Source organism: Diceros bicornis, chromosome 29 (genome assembly GCF_020826845.1).
Source record: "Diceros bicornis minor isolate mBicDic1 chromosome 29, mDicBic1.mat.cur, whole genome shotgun sequence".
Taxonomy (NCBI): Eukaryota; Metazoa; Chordata; class Mammalia; order Perissodactyla; family Rhinocerotidae; genus Diceros; species Diceros bicornis.
This window is the reverse complement of record NC_080768.1, coordinates 36,122,484-36,144,190: the sequence shown is the minus strand read 5'-3', so window position 1 is coordinate 36,144,190 and position 21,707 is coordinate 36,122,484. Positions and strand designations below refer to the sequence as shown.

Below are 21,707 nucleotides of genomic sequence, written 5' to 3'. Positions count from 1 at the left end.
GTTTCTGTCAATGACAGACTGCATTTACGATTGTGGTCCCATATGATTAGCACCATATAGCCTAAGTGTGCAGTAGGCCATACCATCTAGGTTTGTATAAGTACACTCTATGATGTTCGCGCAAAGACATAATGGCCCAATGACACATTTCTCAGAACGTGTCTCCCTCGTTAAGCAACACATGACTGTACTAGTTTGAGCAGTGCTGGAAAAAAGAGTACCAAGAAGATCCCAATTTCTACACATCCTCACACATTTTGCCTGCGTTTGTTATTACAATCTGAATGAGCGCGAAGTAGTATCTCATTGTGGTTTTGATTTGCATCTTCCTAAGATGTTGAGCATCTTTTCAGGGGCTTCTTGGCCATTTGTATATGTTCTATGGAGATGTGTTTATTTAAATCCCTTTCCATTTTTAATTGGGTTGTTTGTCTTTTTATTAAGGACTTGTGAGTGTTCTTTATATATTCTAGATAAAAATCCCATTTGAGATAAAAGATTGGCAAATATTTTCTCCCACTCTGTAGTTTGTCTTTCACTTTCTTGGGGTATCATTTGCAGCACAAAATTTAAGTTTGATGAAGTTCGATCAATCTAGTGTTCTCTTCGCTTGTGCTTTGGTGTCTTCTATAATGTAGCCTATGCCAAGTCAAAGATTTACTTACATGTGTTCTAATGTTTTATAAGTTTAGCTCTTACATTTATTATCCATGATACATTTTCAGGTAATTTTTGTAAATATTGTGATGTAGCAATCTATCTTCTTTCTTTTGCGCGTGGATATCAACTTGTCCCAACACAATTTGTTGAAAAGACCATTCTTTCCCCATTGAATTGCCTTGGCATCCTTGTCAAAAATCAATGACTGTGGGTCGGCCCTGTGGCTTAGCGGTTAAGTGCACGCGCTCTGCTACTGGCGGCCGGGATTTGGATGCCAAGCACGCACCAACGCACTGCTTCTGCGGCCAAGCTGAGGCTGCGTCCCACATATGGCAACTAGAACTAGAAGGATGTGCAACTATGACATACAACTATCTACTGGGGCTTTGGAGAGAAAAAAAAAAAAGGAGGAGGATTGGCAATAGTTGTTAGCTCAGAGCCGGTCTTCCTCAGCAAAAAAAGAGGAAGATTAGCATAAAAAAATCAATGACTTTAAGTATGAGGCTTTATTTCTGGGCTCTTTATTCTATTCCATTGAACTATGTGTCTAGCCTTATCCTTAGGACAGTACTACACTGTCTTGATTATTTTAGCTTTGTAATGTATTTTGGAATTGAGAAGTGGGTTTTCAGTTTCAAGTATTCTTGAAAGCTGTGTTTTCAAGATTGTTTTTACCATTCTGTGTCCCTTGAATTTATGTATGACTTTTAGGATCGACTTGTCAATTTCTGCAAAAAAGACAGCTTGGGTTTGTTAAGGATTGTGTTGAATTTGTAGATCAATTTTGGGAGTATTCCTATACTAACAATATTGATTCTTCCAATATATGAATATGAAATGTCTTCACATTTTTGCAGATCTTTCTTACAATAATGTATTTTGAGTTTTCAGTGTCTTACACATCTTTTCATAAAATTATTTCTAAATATTGTATTATTTTTAATATCATAAATGGAATTTTTTCCTAATTTAATCTTTTATTGTGTTAAAATACACAACACTGAAAATTTATCATTTGAAACATTTTTAAGTGTACAGTCAGTGCATTAAGTCCATTCACATTGTTGTGCATCCATTACCATCATCAAACTCCAGAACATCTTCATCCTCCCAAACTGAAACTCTCTACCCCTTACATATTAACTTACCATTTTTCCCTCCTGTCAGCACCTGGCAACTGTCATTCTGCTTTCTCTCTATAAATTTGACTACTCTAGGTACCTCATAAAAGCAGAATGATCCGATATTTGTCCTAGTGTGACTGGTTTGTTTTAGTTAGCATAAGGTCTTCAAGTTCCATTCATGTTGTAGCATGCGTCAGAATTTCAGTCCTTGCTAAAGCTGAATAATATCCCCTTGTGTATATATATATCACGTTTTGTTTCTCCATTTACCTATCAATGGACATTGGGATGTTTCCACCTTATGGCTATTGTGAATAATGCTGCTATGAACATGAGTACATAAATATTTGTTTCAGTCCATGCTTTTAGTACTTTGGGGCATATACCTAGATGTGAAATTCTAGGATATGGTAATTCTGTGTTTAATTTTTTGAGGAACCACCATACTATTTTCCATAGAGACCGCATCATTTTATATTCCCACCAGCAATGCACAGGGTGTCCAATTTCTCCACATCCTCATCAATATTTGATATTCATCAACACTTGATATTTTCTGAATTTTTTTGATAATAGCCATCCTAATAGGTATGAATTGGTATCTTGTTGTGGTTTTGACCTGCAATTCCCTAACAGTTAGTGGTGTTGATCATTTTTTCATGTGCTCCCTAGCCATCTGTGTATCTTCTTTGAAGAAATGTCTATTCAAGTTCTTTGCCCATTTTTTAGTTGGGTTATTTGTTTCTTTGTTGTTGAGTTGTGGGAGTTCTTTACATATTCTGGATATTAATCTTTCATCAGATATATGATTTGCAAACATTTTCTCCCATTCCATGGGTTACCTTTCTACTTTGTTGATGGTGTCCTTCAATGCACAACAGTTTTTAATTATGATCAATTCCAGTTTATCTCTTTTTTCTTCCATTGCCTGTATCATATCCAAGAAATCATTGCCAAATCCAATGTTATGAAGATTCTTCCCTCTGTTTTCTTCTAAGAATTTTATAGTTTTAGCTCCTACGTTTAAATATTTGACCCATTTGGAGTTAATATTTGCATATTGGTGTAAGTGTCCAACCTCACTCTTCTGTATATTCATATCCCATTATCCCACTACTGTCTGTTGAAAAGACTGTCATTTCCCCTACTGAATGGTCATGGCATCCTTATTGAAAATCATTACACCATGTATCCAAGGGTTTATTTCTGGGCTCCCTATTGTATTCCACTGGAAAATTTCCTTTATCTTTTTTGTGTGTGTGTGCGAGGAAGATTAGCCCTGAGATAATACCAGTTGCCAATCCTCCTCTTTTTTTTTGCTGAGGAAGATTGGTGCAGGGCTAACATCCATGCCTATCTTCTTCTACTTTATGTGTGATGCCTACCACAGTGTGGCTTGACAAGCTGTGCATAGGTCCATGCCTGGGAATCCAAACCTGAGAACCCTGGGTCACCAAAAGCAGAGCACGGGAACCCAACCACTACGCCACCAGGCTGGCTGCCTCAGTTTTCTTATTTTGTTGCCAAAAGTAATGTACCAACTTTCAAGAAGGTACCAAAGAGCCCTGGAGTCAATTTCTGTCTTTTTATTTTAGCTTCTATTGAGCATGACTTAGAATTAAGAAATTTTCTTTTACTGCTATAGTAATAAAGAAAAGAATATTGATGGAGAAAGACATTTTATAATTTTTAATCAGACAAATGCAAAGAAACAGAGAGCAGAACTCTAGCCTGTAATGGTGATACTGAAATTGATCATACAAATGAAATCTCATACTATGTCTTCAGACAACTATATCATAATTTTGCTCCAAATCAAGAATCAATGAGTGAATAGAATCTTTCTAATGAAAAAGGAAATATGGTATTCTCATCCAGTTAGACATACTTCAGCATGCTATTTTTTTTTATTTTTATTTTATTTTATTTTCTTATTTTTTGCTGAGCAAGATTCACCCTGAGCTAACATCTGTTGTCAATCTTCCTCTTTTTGTATGTGAGCCACTGCCACAGCATGGCCACTGACAGATAAGTGGTATAGGTCCATGCCCAGGAACCGAAGCTGGGCCACCAAAGCAGAGTGTGCTGAACTTAACCACTAGGCCCCTGGGGCTGGCCCCAAAGGCAGTATTTTGTCACAAATATCTAGAATATTCTATATTGTAAAGAAGACCTACAATAGTATCCTTTCATCTTTTATAACAATTGGACATAAACCTTTTCTTGATATGGTTCACAAGTGGACAAATATGTATGCAAAGTTAATTGGAAGGAGTAGATGTTGTAGGAGTGATAAACATTAAGACTAATCATTTTAATTTATGTTTATAAATATAAAATGAAAATATATTCAATTATAGTACATCATTTACAATTGCTCTAAAGAAAGTGAAATAACACATATGAAATAACAAAATATGAACTAATAAAACAGGTACAGTAACTGGTGAAAATTACAAAATTCTGATGAAGGAAATCAAAGAAGACCTAAATAAATGGAGAGATGTACTGTGTTCATAGATTGGAAGATTCAGTAATAAATAGTAAAGATGTAAAATCTTCCTAAATCTTCCTTATGTTTAAAACAATTTGTATCAAAATGACAGCAACGTTTTTGTAAACATAGACAAGCTTATCCTAAAAGTATAAGAAAAAGAAAAACCCTAGAATACCCAAAAAATTTTTTTGAAAAAGAAGAATAAAGTGGGAGGAGTCACTTCTCCCAATGTTGAAGATTACTGAACAGCTACAATAATCAAAACAGTGTAGCACTGGTGGAGAGAATGACGTGTAGATCAATGGAACAGAATAGAGAACTGAGAAATACACCAACACAAAAATGTCCAACTAATTTTTGACAATGGTGCAAAAACAATTCAGTGGACAAGAAATAGCTTTTACAAAAAATTGTGCTGGAGGAATTGACATGCATTAATCAAAAAATTAATCTCCTACTCGTCATAAAAGTAACTCAAAGTGGATCATGCACTTAAATGTTCAACATAAAACCACACCTTTTAGGAATGTCATAGCAGAAAGTCTTCAGGGCTTAAGACTGACAAAGAGTTCATACACTTGACACCAAAAGCATGATCCAAAAAGGAAAAGAGTAGACCTTATCAAAATAGGAATTAAAAAAACTTTTGGTCGTAGAAAAAAAAACAATTAGACTTGGAGATAATATGTTCAAATTACATATCCAACAAAATACACACATCTAAAAAACAAAAAAATTCTGAAAGTTCAACATTTAAAAAACACAAAAATTCCAATTAGAAAATGGGCAAAAGGTATGAACGGACTTTTACTGAAGAGTATATGCAGATGCCAAATAAAAACATTAAAGATATTCAACATTATTACCCATTACAGAAGTGCAATTTAAAAGCAAATGAGATATTAGTACACACCTAATAGAATGACTAAAAAAATAGTGGTATCACCAAACTTTGAAGACGCCAAAAAACTGGGTCATTCATATATTATTGATGGGAATGTCAAATGTTACGGCCACTCTGAAAAGCAGTTTGGCAGTTGCTTTTAAAACTATAGATGCCTTACCATAAAACAAGCAATTTCACTCTTAGGCACGTTCCCAAGAGAATTAAAACTTTACTTTCATGAAGAATCTTCTACAAGAATTTTCATTGCAGATCCATTCATAATAGCTAAAAAATGGCAACCCCCCAAATGTCCTTCGGTGGGTGAATAATTAAACAAATATTGATACATCCATACAAAGGAATACTAGGCATAAATTAAAAACACTGAAGTATTCATACATGCATACAAACTCTATGATTCGATTTATATAACATTTATAAAATAGCATAATTAGAGAGAGGGAAAGTAGTTTAGTAGTTACCAGGAGTTAGGAATGGGGAAAGAGAGGATCCATGTTGCTATATAAAGGGTAATGTTAGGGGCTGGGTAGTGATGATTTAGTCCTGTATCTTGATTGTGGTGGTGGTTACACAAACGTGAACATGTGGTAAAATTGCATAGAATGAAATATACGCACACACACATATACACAAATGAGTGCATGTATACTGGTGAAATCTGAATAGGGTTGGTGCATTTTACTAATGTCCATTTCCAATGTCCACTGGTTTGGTATTCTACTATAGTATTGAAACATGTTAACATTGATGGAGGCTGGGTAAAGGGCACACAGGACTTTCCTCTACATTTCTTTGCACCTCCTTTTGAATCTACAATTATTTCAACATAAAAAGTAAATAAAAATCACAACGGAATATCATTACACACATAAAACTGGTAAAACAAAATCAAACAAAAAAAGACAATATCAAGTGCTTCTGAAGTGTGGATCATCTGTGTAGAGAAAATGGAACTCTCATAGATGAATGGAGGGAAGGAAAAATGGTACAGGCACTTTGGAAAATAGTTTGGCTATTTCTCACAAAATTAAAAAGACACTTGCCAAAAAAAAGAAACCTCACTCCTAGGTATTTACCCAACAAAAAATTAGAACTTATAAATACACAATGTCTATGTGCTATATAGCAGCTTTATTCATAATTGCCAAAATCTAGAAACAACCCAAATACCCTTCAATGGGTGAATAGATAAGCAAACTATAATACATCTTTTCAATAGAAGGATATTTAACAATAAAAAAGAATGAACTACTAAAACATAAGGCAACAGGGATGAATCTCAAATACATATGTACCATATATGACATTCTGGAAAAGGCAAATCTATAGGGACAGAGAACATGTAATTGGTTACCAGTAACTGACATTGGGGGATAAATATAAAGGAGCAGCCAGAGGGAAGTTTTGGGGTGATAGATCTATTGTGTATCATGACTGTAGTGTTGCTAACAAAATTCTGTACATTTTTCAATACCCATAAAACTATATACCACGGAGTAAATGTTACTGTGTATAAATTTTTAAAGCCAAATATGTTAAATAAAAAATAAATATTAAAAAAGAAACAATAGCTAAGATTTTTTTCCAAAATTTCCAAAAATACATCAACCTATAGAGTCAACAATCTCAGCCAACCCAAGCAGGATAAATTCCAAGAAAAATACAACTTGGTAAATCATAGTGGAACTGTGGAAAATCAAAGATATAAAATAAGTTTGAAACTCAGACAAAGAATAAAAGAAGCATTATATTATTAGGAGGAATATGAGAATGACAGCTGTATTCTCATCAGAAAATGGAAGCCAGGATAAGACGGGATTACATCTTTGAACTGTCGAAAGAAACAATTCTCAATGTAGAATTCTACTTTCACTGAAAATATCCTTCACTAATTAAGACATTATAAAAACACTTTAAAGACAAAAGCTGAGACAATTGGTCACCATAAGTTACACACAAAAAGACATACAAAAGGAAGCTTTTCAGGCTGAAAGAAAATGATCCACATGGAAATTTGAATCACTGGAAGAGCTGAAAAGCCTAGAAAACAGTATGGAGGTGGGTAAATGTAAATATTTATATTTAAAAAATCTCTAATATTTCATTGGCTATTTAAGTCAAATATAATAATGTATTTTCAGGTTTACAACCAATATATAAATAAAATATATAACAGTAAAAGTACAAATGATGGAAAGACATAAATAGGATTATACTGTTACAACATTTTTACATTGTGAAGTTTAGAAAAAACAAATATGCTATATTTGTTCACGAATATTTACCAAATAATTAAAAATGTTTGGTTCCATCTACTATCCATACGCTATGGATGTGGAAGATTTGATTATTTTTGCCTTCCAATAGTATGGTTAACTTTAAAGATGTAACTCAGTTGTGAACTAGCACATCACAATAGTTAACATCCTTGGAATATACAGTCTGTATAATAGAACCATCACCTATTCAATGATTTAACTATACCTATCTAGAAAACCTGGTATATAAACAGAAAAGTTTTGAGAAATATGGAAATGTTTGGGAAAATTAAGGGAAGGATTATTAAACTATTCACTTCTAGATTTGAATTAAACGTGTATACAAAACTTTGATTGACACTATAATCTAGAGCTGTGCTATCTACTCGCCACAAGTGGCCATTTAAATGTAAATTAACTAAAGTAAAATAAAACGAAAATTTTAGTCCCTTAGTTGCACTACCCACATATCAGGGGCTCAATAGCCACATACACAGTGGAGATGCAGAACATTTCTATAAGTGCAGAAAGCTCTATTGAAGCACACCGATCTAATACTAACTTTCCATAATCCAAAACCCATCATCGATACTTCCTCCTGGTGATGACGGTGTCGGCTCACAAGATGGAGGAGCATATCCAACGTCAAATTGAAAATTAAGGAAATTATTGCAAACCTAAAACCAAAACCAAATAAAAAATAAGAACATTTTGTGTGCAACATAAAAATTAAATGCATTAATTGTGATTGTTATTCAATATAAATTATTAAAGTATTGTAAGTTGGTATGTTAAAGGTAATTTTTATTTTAATGTGGAAAATAATTTTCAAAACAAAATATAATAAATGTCCATGCAATATCTTTTCAAGTGTCATAGAGATTACCTCTCATTATCTCTTGTAGTTTTAAATTAAAGTACATAACTTTCTTGATACAACTGAAATGCCTTTTTCTAGAAAGGCATAGAAATTATAAAATAGTGGGAGTTGAAATTTACTATAAATTGTGCTGGATTAAAAAAATAGCTGTGATAAGAGCCAACTTTTACAAAAAATGGAGGAGAAGTCAAGATGGCGGCATAGGCAGACTCTGAACTCACCTCCTCCCGCGGACACAGCCAATTTACAACTACTCATGGAAAAATTACCCCTGAGACAGAACTGAAAGCTGGATAAGAGGAACACCTGCAACAAAGGACAATCCTAATTGAAGTGGAAGAGGCAGAAACTCCCTTCTGGAGAGGAAAAACGCCGCCTTCACCAGCCGCAGAGCCTCACGGCCGCCAGGGAGCAGCCCAAAGGTACGCAGCCTCCCTGGAGGCGCGGGGCCCTGAGCCAGGGAGCGCCCCAGCTGTGGGCATTTTGTGGACCCAGCACAATCGAGGCGAGTGGTATAATATCTGACTTTGCTTGCTACTAAAACATTGGGGAGTACCCCTAGAAAACCTGGTTCACAAAGAAATTAAAACCAGCCCTGAAAGGGCCCATGCACAAACTTACCCATTTCAGAAAGCATCCTAAAATCACCAGAAAGAAAGGTGCATAGTGCTTTGGTGAAAAGAGACTCACCTGATAGGCCCTGAGTGCATCTTGGTGAGAGGTGAGACCTCTCCAGGGACTGGGACATTGGCGGCGGCCATTGTTGTGGCCTCGTGTGAGCGTGCTGACACGGGCACCATTGGAGTTCTCCCTGGGGCCTGCTAGCCCAGGTCTGCCCCACCCACTAGAGCACCAATTTAATCCAGCTCAGCCAGGGCGGGCAGCCCACCCTAGAGACTGGCCCTACCCAACAACAAGCCGTCAGGCAACTTGTGGGCCTGCATAGATTGGTGACTGGATTCTCTGCAGCCTGGCAACTGAGCCGACTTCAGAGGGGCAGGGCGTGCACAAGGAGCCAGTGGAGAGTGTGGGGCAGTGGTGGGGTGTGTGGGGCTCCCACCATGGAGAGACTGGGTCCACTTCTGGAGGTCGGGGCACACACATGGGGCAGGACTGTGTTGACTGTGTGTGTGGACCTGTGGGCGGCAGGACTTGTCAGCTGCAGAAGACTTGTGCTTCTCAAAGACCCACATATGTGGTTTGCCCCACCTTCCAGAGTCTGAAACAATTGGGTGCTCCCATGCCTGAGGCCAGCCCCACACAGCTGCAGTCCTCAGAGAGCTGACAAGAGACCTAAAGGCTGGAGCTTATAGCAATTGTAAGGCCCTGAGCCTAACAACCTGCCACGCTGGGGGCCTACTCACTTAAAAGAAATACTGCAACACAAATGTGGTGTTAGAACTTGCAGCCAACTGTGCTGGGGCTCTGCACACTGGATAAAGAGACTGAAGGGCCCACAACAACTACAAACAGCTGAGCATTAAAACAGCTGACCAGGAGCATAACTCAGCCTACCTGGGCGCATACAGGGAGAGCAAACAGGCCACAACAGAAGGACACACATAGCCCACATAGGGGTCACCCCTGGAACATTGAGAACTGAGGGAAGCACACTGCAGGATTCCTAAGGCATCACTTGTATAAGGTCACCTATCCAAGATCAGGAGACACAGCTGACCTACCTAATACGTAGACACAAGCACAGGGAAAGAGGCAAAATGAGGAGGCAAAGGACTACATTCCAAGTCAAGGAACAGGACAAAACCCCAGAAAAAGAACTAAGTGAAACAGAAATGAGCCACCTACCCGACAGAGAGTTCAAACAAAGAGTGTTAAGGATGCTCACTGATGTGGGGAGAAGAATAGATGAACTCAGTGAGAATGTCAACAAAGAAATGGAAGATATAAAAAAGAACCAATCACAAATGAAGAATACAATACCGGAAATGAAAAATTCACTAGAGGGACTCAAAAGCAGAATAGAGGATACAGAATAACAGATCTGTGAGCTGAATGAAAGACTAGAATAAATTACCAAAGGTGAACAGGTACAAGAGAAAAGAATTAAAAAGAGTGAGGACAGTCTAAGGGACCTCTGGGACAACATCAAGCACACTAACATCCATGTTATAGGTGTCCCGGAAGGAGAAGAGCGAGACAAAGGGGCAGAGAATCTATTTCAAGCCATAATAGATGAAAACTTCCCTAACCTAAGGAAGGAAACAGACATCCAGGTACAGGAAGCACAGAGAGCCCCAAACAAGATAAACCCAAAGAGGCCCACACCAAGACACATCATAATCAAAGTGACTAGTATTAAAGATAAAGAGAGAATCCTAAAAGCTGCCAGACAAACAAGTTACATACAACGGAAACCCCATAAGGCTATCAGCTGACTTCTCAGCAGAAACTTTACAGGCTAGAAGAGAGTGGCAAGATATATTTAAAGTGCTAAAAGGAAAACACTTACAGCCAAGAATACTCTACCCAGCAAGGTTATCATTCAAAATGTAAGGAGAGATCAAAAATTTCCCAGGCAAGCAAAAATTAAAGGAGTTTGTCAACAAGAAACCAGTGCTACAAGAAATGTTAAAGGGACTGATGTAAGGGGAAAAGAGAAGACCACAAATAGGAAAAATTATCTATTTCCATGATAAGAGGGCAATGGATACAAATGCCCAAAAAAGAGGTTAGATATGATATCAAAAACATAAAAGGAGAGAAGAGGGGAGTTAAAGAGTAGAGCTTTCAGACAGACCTCAAACTAGAGACCATCAATTCTGTATAGAAGGAGAAAGGAACAGAGAAGGATTACTAAAACACTGAGAAAAAAAGTTAAAAAATGGCAGTAAGTACATACTTATCAATAGCTACTTTAAACGTCAATGGAATAAATGCTCCAATTAAAAGGCATAGGGTGGCTGATTGGATAAAACACCAAGACCCATATATATGCTGCATACAGGAGACACACTCCAGACCTAAAGACACTCACAAACTGAAAGTGAAGGGATGGAAAAAGATACTCCAAGCAAATGGCAATGAAAACAAAGGTGGGGTAGCAGTACTCATATCAGAAGAATAGACTTAAAACAAAAACTGTAAAAAGAGACAAAGAAGGGCACTACTTAATGATCAAGGGAACAATCCAACAAGAGGATATAAGACTTGTAAATATCTATGCACCCAATGTAGGTGCACCTAAATATATAAAGCAATTATTAACAGACATAAAAAGAGAAATAGACAGTAACACAATAATAGTAGGGGACTTTAACACTCCACTTACACCAACGGATAGATCATCCAAACAGAAGATCAATAAGGAAACATTGTCCTTAAATGACACACTAGAACAGATGGACCTTGTAGATATTTACAGAGCATTCCATCCAAAAACCGAAGAATACACGTTCTTTTCAAATGCACATGGAACATTCTCCAGGATTGATCACATATTAGGCCACAAAACGAGTCTCCATAAATTTAAGGAGATTGAAATAATACCAAGCATCTTTTCTGACCACAACTGTATGAAAGTGGAAATCAACTATAGGAAGAAAATCAGAAAAGCCACAACTACATGGAGATTAAACAAAATGCTACTGAACAACGATTGGGTCAATGAAGAAATCAAAGGAGAAATCAAAAAATACCTGGAGACAAATGAAAATGAAAATACGCCATGCCATAATTTATGGGACACAGCAAAAGCAGTTCTAAGAGGGAAGTTTATAGCAATACAGGCGTATCTCAACAAACAAGAAAAATCTCAAATAAACAATCTAACAATGCACCTAAAGGAACTGGAAAAAGAAGAACAAACAAAGCCCAAAATCAGTAGAAGAAGGGAAATAATAAAAATCAGAGCAGAAATAAATGAAATAGAGACTAAAAAAACAATAGAAAAAATTAATAAAACCAAGAGCTGGTTCTTTGAAAAGATCCACAAAATTGACAAACCTTTAGCTAGACTCACCAAGAAAAAAATAGAGAAGGCACAAATAAGTAAAATCAGAAATGAAAGAGGAGAAATTACAACAGACACCTCAGAAATACAAAAGATTATAAGAGAATACTATGAAAAGCTATATGCCAACCAATTCGACAATCTGGAAGAAATGGATAAATTCTTAGAATCATACAACCTTCCAAAACTGGATCAAGAAGTAGAGAATTTGAATAGACCAATCACCAGTAAGGAGATCAAACAGTAATCACAAACCTCTCCAAAAATAAAAGTCCAGGATCAGACGGCTTCCCTGGTGAATTCTACCAAACATTCAAAGAAGAATTAATACCTATCCTTCTCAAACTCTTCCAAAAAATTGAAGAGGAGGGAACACTTCCCAACTTATTTTACAAGGCTAACACCACCTTGATACCAAAACCATAGAAGAACAACAAAAGAAAAGAAAATTACAGGCCAATATCACTGATGACCAAAGATGCAAAAATTCTCAACAAAATATTAGCAAATTGAATACAACATACATTAAAAAGATCATACACCACGATCAAGTGTGATTTATTCCAGGCATAAAAGGATGGCTCAATATCTGCAAATCAATTGACGTGACACAGCATATTAACAAAATACAGCATAAAAATCATATATGATCATCTCAATAGTTGCAGAGAAAGCATTTGACAAGATTCAGCATCACTTTATGATACAAACTCTCAATAAAATGGGTTACAAAGAAAGTAACTTAACATAATAAAGGACATATATAGGAAACCCACAGTTAACATCATACTCAGTGGTGAAAAACTGAAAGCTTTCCCTGTAAGAACAGGAACAAGACAGAGATGCCCACTCTTGCCACTCCTATTCAACATATATTGGAAGTCATAGCCATAGCATTTGGCAAGAAAAACAAATAAAAGGCATCCAAATTGGAAAGGAAGACATAAAACTGTCACTATTCATGCATGACATGATTATATATAGAGAATGTTCAAGAGTTGTATGAGGCTAGGTGGTACACTATGAGAAACAATCAGTGGATCTCATGGTTACTGGCTCACTCCCATACCTTCTTCACTGTGAAGTGGATCCTCTGGTCAGATGCTGTGGGATGAGGGATTCTATGCCTATGGATACCATTATATTACTGATTATATCAATAATCCCATATATAGTAGTGCCAGCTAAGGCTCTGCAGGTAAGTAAGGCAAACCAATACCTGAATAGGTATCTCTTCTTAACAGAACAAAACTTTGGCCTTTCCAGGATGGATGAAGTTCTGATATGATCAAGTTGCCACCAAATGACAGTTGTTTTCCTCAAAAAAATAAAAAATAGTGCTATATTCGCCCTCAATACTGGTCCCTGCCTCTGACAAGTTTGACATTCAGAGGCAGCAGTAACTAGATCTGCTTCAATAAGTCCATGCTGTTAGGTCCATACATAGCACTGTGGACATGCCCCTTATATGCCCGTCATGACACTCCGGGGGAAGTCAGTAATAATGGTTGACTAAACTCAACTGACCAAGTCATCTTGTCTCTGTGGTTGTTTAGTCCCTTTCCTGTGGTGGATGTTTTCTAGTTGGCATTAACATGTGATACAAAAATCTTCACCCTCTGTGCCAACTCCCATATGTCCATCCACATGCCTCTACCCCAGAGCATGTTTCCAATATTCCAGTACTTTTCTTTTCAGGCCCATAACCAGAAGGCCAGACAAAACATCCAACAACCAACTTAGGCTTTTTCCTTCACTTTTAGCTGATCGTATGCAAGTTATCAATTGATTGCCTCTCAGATCCAAATTCGCAGTTCTTTACCTGCTCTGCAATAATGGACTGAACTCTAAACATTTTCTCCCTTACAGTGAGGGCGATGCTAAACCTTGAGAGTAGAGAGCACCAGAGGGACACTGAAGGAAGGGAAGGCTCCTCTGGTGTGGACTGTGCTTTACTTTTCCTTATTCCTGCTGCATAGGGAACTAGCAGTGCCAGTGTGTGAAGACAGCCAGTGGTACTTTACTGTGGGTGTTCATACTCCCAGAGTATGCTGTCCTTGGGTGACCTCGCAGTCTTGGCCTGGGCTCAGTAATCACATTCTCGTGATGCTACTGACATGGACACCATGTACCTCAGGCCTTGCTCCTGCAGGACCACCTCAGCACATTCTGTGCAACCGCATACCAGCTGTGGCTTGCCTGCACCCATCCTGACTCAAACGCTGTGCACTCCAGCCCTTGCTCATGAAGCGGCACTGATTCTCTCAGCAGCACTAGCTGGAGATGTTTTCTGCTTTCCCAATGTTTGTGGACCAGCTCTGGCTGAGCCATCAAGTAGCCAGAAATCATACTTTGTCCAGTGAGGTCTGAACCCCAGTCTTGGAGAGTGGCTGCACTTTCAAATGTATCCTTTTTTGGGTACTTTATCTCAAATGTAGGGTACCTGTAGAGTTCTCTTTATATCTTCATAATTACTCTCCTACTGTAGCTTATTACTAAACTTTCTCTGTTTAAATTACTATGTGATTTCTGTCTCTTGATTGGACTCTGACTAATGGCAGCATAGGTGCAAGCTGTGGGAGGAACACTGGTGCAACTGCACTGGGTAACATAGGAGTCTGACTTTATGACTTGGCCGTCCACAATGAGCAGTTCAGATGAATGGCCACTTGGTGTCCCATGGTCAAATATTCCATCTCTACTAAAATCCAGTAACACACCACCTTTTCTCAAAGGACATACAATTATTTGTTGTAGATGACATAGCCTTACTCCAGAATCTCAGGGGCCTGCATTGTGATTCTCTCACTGAAGTTTGCCATAAGCTTCATATTGCATCTTTTCCCACCACTGACACCTCCAACACCGTAGTCTGCCAAGCGGCAGGGCTGAGTGCAACATGGCCTAGACCTGTTGTAAAGTGCTTTTCTGATCTAGGCTCTATCCAAAACTAGCAGCCTTCTACATCACTGAGCATATGGCCAGAGAAATATTTCCAGGTGTGGAATATGTTGCCTCTTGATCCTCCTATGCTAGGCTTCCTTCTTTGTGCTGGGGGATGCAAGATTCAGCTATTCGTCTTTTACTTTAGAAGGGATATCCCAGCATGCCCCTGACTATTGGACCCCTAAAAAATTCACTACAATTTTCATCTTCCACTTACTTAATCTTTGTAGGATTTATCTCTTGCTCTCTGGAATGCATGTATCTTACCAAGGCCTCCAGCATAGAAGCCACCTCTTGCCTATGCTGATCAATCTGCATGACCTCATTGATGTAATAGAACATATGACGTTCTGAGGGATGTTCAGGCAGTCCAGATTTCTTCAAACTATATTGTCATAAGAGGGAAGGAGAGTTAATATAGCCCTGAATCAAAATAGCAAATGAATATTGAATTAATGAATGTGAACATGAATGGACCCATTTCTCATCCAAATGGAAAAGAATACATTCACCAAGTCAATGGCTACATACCATGTACCTGAGATCTGATTAATCACTTCTGCCAATACCACATCTGACACATCAAATGAAATTAGGTATATTATTAAGGCAGTGTTAGTCTAATCATTCATCAGATTCCATCTGGTTTCTGCAGGGACAAGACTGATAAATTAAACAAAAATGTGGTGGAGACCACCATCCCTGCAATTTTAGGTCTTTAACAATGGTACTAATTTCTACTACCTCCTTTCCACAAGATAAAATATTGTTTTGGATTTACTATCTTGTCCGGGGTTGGTGGTGGGGTGGGGGTTGGAGTGAGTCAGAGGTTTGCTTTTGGCCTTTTCTACTATGACAGCTCTCACTCCACAGATCAGGGATTTGCTGTGGGGTTACTCCAACTGCCAAGTACATCAATTCCAATTGTGCTCTTGATAACTGGGGAAATGACCACTGGAGGTTTCTGTAGACCCAGCAGGTGACTGTAAGCTAAACTTTAGCCAAGAACCCATTTATTACCTGGTCGTCATAGGCCCCACATCCAACAGGAATGCTGATGATACTTTGAGTGTCACTACCAACCCAGACCCTGTGTCCAATAATAGTCTTCAAAATGTATGGTCAGTCCCCTTCCACCAGGATACAGACCCTGAGTAACTGGCTGTAGTTCCCTTCAGGGGAAGACAGGAGGAGTCTTTACAGTGTATACTTTCCATGGAGTTAGAGGGTCCTTCCAACCAGGAACCAAGTCACATTTTCAGTCAACAGGTTTCAGATCTGAAAACTGATTCAGGTCTGGGAACTGATCAAGGGATTGTGACTTTTTATTGAGATGACAGTCCTCAGTCTCCTGCTCCTCCATTCCTGCTTTCTCTTTATTATAGATGCTAAACAGCTCCCTAGTTGGCTGCCAATCTATTTTGCATCTAAAAGCCACAATCCTCTATTTATTGTCTCCAAAACTATTTGTGAGTCAAGTCCCCTTGGCAGCTCCTCCACCCATACTAATCACAATGTCATTATGGCTTCTTGGATTCCAGCAGCTAAGCATTACCACCGGGCCAGCACATCCCGAGCTGTGCTATGATGAGATTTAACCCTAATTATTGGCCTTGGAGTCAGAAGAGGAAGGAGGTGGGGAAACTCCTCTGGGGTGGGAGTGGGGGTCACCTAATTCCTTGTGGGGAAGAAGTTTCTGTAGCATCTTCAAGCAAAGTGGTTTCCAACCAGTGAGCTCAGGAGGTGGGTGTAATAGAATCAACATCCTCAGGAGCATACATCTGGAAGTCCTCTTTGCAGTTTTCAAGATCCCATGTTTTCCCTGCAGTGCCATGACCTTAGCCTAGCAGAGCTCCTTTGGCTGAGTATTCAGATGTCTCTGGAACTTTCAACTCTAACAAATAGGCCCACTGCCTGCCATTCACCTGTATCTGCCATTCAACTATGGATGATAAGGGGCTCTCTCTAAGCTGCCACTGAGACTCTCTGGCTCCTAAACATAGCCAGTAACTGCTTGTTAACAGCCTTCAATCTCTTATTGTCTTTCTGCAGCGCATCAATAAAACTGAGCAGTAACCAGCTAACTCCACTGATTTTAAATGCCTGCTTTATTGCTTCTGCAAACACATTCCCGTCTACTGAGACATTTTTCCTTGTCGCCATGAAATTTTTAGAACTGCACTGCCACCTTGTGTAGGGACTATCTGTGCCCCTCCTTCCAACCAGGATCCTGTCCTCCTTGTTTGTTGTAGGATTAGGTGAACCAAGCCAAATCCACATCTTACTGCAGGTTTACTAGTAACACTTTCATTATTACTTGTTTTAATCTGGATCTCCTGAGAAGCAGATGCCAAGACAGGACTAAATGTGTAAGGATTTTATTAGGAGGAATACCACTGCATGAAAAATGGGGAGAAAGATAAAAAGGCTGAGAAAGCTGTCAGACAATGAAGCAAGTCTGATCCCAAGTGGGAGAGAGGGAAAGAAAACTGGATAGAAGTAGTCTAGGACTTACGCAGTTTAAGGGAGTCCATGCAATGTAAGGAAGGTTCAGCAAGACTGCTGGGGAATCCTCAGGCCAGAGTCAACTGTCAGAGGAGTCCTGAGTCTCCCAAGAATGCCTCTCTTAGTATCTATCTCTATCAAGTTCCATCATTGGTTAGGAGAAGACCATGAGAAGTGTGGCCTTGAGAAAAACGCACTGATGCATTTCAGATTGCAGCAGCTCAGAGCCTTCATCATTTATGCTCCTGTAGTAGGTCTGCAAGGTACACTCCAACGGCTGCCATACATGGCACTCAGTTTATGTATACACTTATCTACTAGGGTGTCTAACTTTTAAAAATGTCTATGGCCCTGTCAGTGCAGCAATGGTACTTTTCCAATGTCAATGTACCTCAGAGATTTGTTTGGCATCCAACTTGGAAACTAGCAAACTGATTCTACAGGGACTTGTTGGGAAGGAGGGTGAGGGAGCATTAGCCAAATCAATGACCACTGCCCTGTCAAAGGGTGCTTAGAAGGTCTTCTATCACAGGAACTATGGCAAGCCTATACCTAGTCACAGTTGGCACAACCCTAGTTTTTTCTGTTTCACAGTGTGGTATGGACAGCAGTGCTCACCAAACATTCCATGAGTTCTCTTGATGTTTTCCAGCCTCCTTTGAAGTTAGGTTAGGACTATAACTCGCTTGGGCCAATAGATCATGAGAATAAATTATCTGTATCACTGACAGTTAGAGATAGTTAGTGGGCAGGTATGAGTTTCCACACTTTCTTCAGTTTCGCTAGCAAGTGTGGAGTCATATGCTGAGAATACAGAGCCCCCAGACTGAAGAAGCCTGGATAGCTAGTCATCAAATAGAGGACAAAATCTGCTGCTCAGGAAAATTGCCATACCTGCATATGATATGCCATCCATCAGACTCCATCTAAATTGTGTTCAGCTAAAGCTGTGAGTCAATGGGGGGGATTTCAGTATGTATCATCTCCAGTATCAAAGTGTCACAGACGAGATCATCCTTGGGAACTTTTCCTGGTTTCTAATGGTAATTCTGGAGAGGCAGGCAAGCTCTGCATGTTTTCCTTCAGTGGTCCACACGTGAGCACCTTGCATGACCTGAGCTCCACCTGCTTCAGTAGGGTTCTTCCTTTTCCCAGGAATTCAAAAAATGACTTGCATAACACACTCAGGGGAAGGTACAACCACCAAAAAGAATTATTTTGGTAATCTGTGTCTAGTTCATCATGAGCCTACTAGGAATGTAGGTAGGCATATGAACTCAGATAAAACATTGATCTGTATATACGTATATTTGAGTTAGTAGCAATACAGAGTATTTTATATCAGAAGAATAACCAGCATTATCAGAGAAAGGTCCCAGTGAATCCAAATTTCTGGGGTGGGTGTTTCAGAATGAGTATTTTGGAAAATCTCCCCAGGTAGTAATGAGGCACAATGAAAAGTTAGTTATGAACTGCCGGTACGCAACGAAAAGAGACGCAAGTCAAGGGTTAGTAACACCAACATTTAAGGACAAATAAATGGATGGTAATAAAGCAAATTGAGAAAGAATTCTCAGAGACAGATACACAACTAGGCATCAGAAGAGATGGAAATGTTTCAGAAATGATAGAAGTAGCAAGTTTCACAGGAGGAATAATCAAACATGAACTAAAAAGGCAAAAAAAAAAAAAAAGAAACAACAAAAAAAAATGAGCACTTAAAGGAATTCATAGAATTTAACACTGTAGAGTAAGTGATGATTTTGCCAGAATAATTTCAGAAAAATATCAGGGATCAAAGCCCTATCTGCAGTAAGCAATGAGGAAATGGTTTTACATCTTGATTTCTGAGAACTTACACCTATTATTAAATAAAGGTTTCATACCAGAGTACATCTGCATAATAGCACAGATTGTGACTGATAAATACAGAATTACTAAGCCCTGTGCTTCCTAATTAGGAATAAAAATCCTCAAAGTATTACACGACTACACGATTTCCAAATTTTCACTGGCCTTTTACACAACTTGTATGGAATTATGAGTAATAGAGAAGCTTTCTTCCAGGAAGCAAAAGATTTTATTTCAGCAGCACCCTCGTATTTGCAGCATCCATCTCCCTTTTCAAATCTAAAAGCAAAATTATTTTCCTGCGAGGCATTTCTACTCCATCTTGGAATCTTTCTTTGCTCCTCATTTCTTTCTACAGTTTCAGGGTAAGCATCAGGGAAAGTAGAAATGCTACTTTATGAGAATTCCCAAATTCACCCTGGCCCAGAGCCACTTGAACATTTTGCTTATCTTAGGCTTTCATAAGTTTGGTGTTCACAATGACTGGTAAATGTATTGCCCCACATGACGTTCCTCTCCTCAGATCTCCCAGCTCATCAGTATTTGAACAGCCTTAAAGGCAGGGTAAAGTTATCCTTGGACAACAGACTCAGTGCCCTTGTCATTTTTGGTGGTGCAACATAGTACCTTCTAGCAGCTTCTCCACTATCCGTAACAGAAAGCAGATCTGAAATATACCTTCTTTGCCTGCTACACATGTGGCTCATAGGCTCTCCCAACCCACGTCAAACTTCCTAGGGACCCCAGAAAATTGGGTATTCTTGTCTGGGATGAGTTGGGGATAGATTAGAGCTATGATAGAAAAGCATCTCCCACAAGGTATTGGAAAGAAAAATAGAAGGAATTTGAAAAACCTCCAAGGGCAGTGGTGTGCTCGTAAATGTTACAAAGCTGTCTCTCTGGAAAAAAATAAAGCCCAGATTTATAGGTTTATCAGTTTCAGTAAAGGCCAATATCTAGGTACCACTTGATGTTTTTAGAAGCAGAGTTGGGAAGAGATGTGAGTAGCACACCACGATATACTAATTCCACCATAAAGATACAGCAGCCATAACCTCAAGAGCAAAGATAAGTGTAAAATGTAATAAAATAATTAAGAAATGGTAAGTTTTAAGTGTCAGTTTTTAATTTATTTAAATTTATGTAATTTAATGTTTTTAATAATGGTTTAACAGCTGACTTGCAAAACTTCTGAAATTTTTTTTTATTTTATTGTGGTAAAAACACTTAACATGAGATCTACCCCCTTAACAAATTGTTAATGTACGATATATTATTGTTGACTATAGATACAATGTTGTACAGCAGATCTCTAGATCTTCTTTATCCTGCTTAACTGAAAGCTTATGCCCACTGACCAGTAACTCCCCATTTCCCTCTTCCTCTCAGACCCTGGTAACCACCATTCTACTCTTTGATTTATGAATTTGACCAGTTTAGGTACCTGATACACTTGGAATCATGAAGTATTTGTCTTTCTGTGACTGGCTTATTTCACTTAGTATAATGTCCTCAAAGTTCATTCATATTGTCACATATTGCAGAATTTCCTTCTTTTATAAGGCTGAATCGTATTCCATTGAAGGCATATACCACATTTTCTTTATCCACTCATCTGTTTATGGACATTTAGGTTGTTTCCACATCTTGACTATTGTGAATAATGCTACAATAAACATAGGAGTGCCAATGTCTCTTTGAGATTCTGATTTCAATACTTCTGAATAAACACTCAGAAGTGGGATTGCTGGATCACATGGTAGTTCTTTTAACTCTGAGGAACTTCCATACTATTTTTCCATAACAGCTGCATCATTTTGCATTCCCACCAACAGTTTGCAATGGTTCTAATTTCTCCACATCCTTGCCAACACTTGTTGTTTTTCTTTTTCTTTTTTTTTTGATAAGAGCAAATTTCTGAAATTTTAATGATCAGCTCTTGTGAGCTGATATTAACTGGATCCAGCACACCAATGCCAAGAGCGCTGGTGAACAGGCAGATCCAGGTTCAGTGGGGCCTGAACTATATAAAATTTGATGAACTCTCTCTGAGAAAAAGAATACAAAATTAGGTCCATGACTGAAAAGCGCCTATGCAAGTAAGTAGCC

At 38.5% G+C, this 21,707-nt stretch overlaps 1 protein-coding gene across 4 annotated transcripts in view; it reads right to left on the bottom strand.

Annotated features, from left to right (window-relative positions):
- The window catches only part of LOC131394054 (disintegrin and metalloproteinase domain-containing protein 5-like), a 601,035-nt gene that overhangs the window by 401,772 nt on the left and 177,556 nt on the right, over positions 1–21,707 (bottom strand). The window lies entirely within an intron of this gene.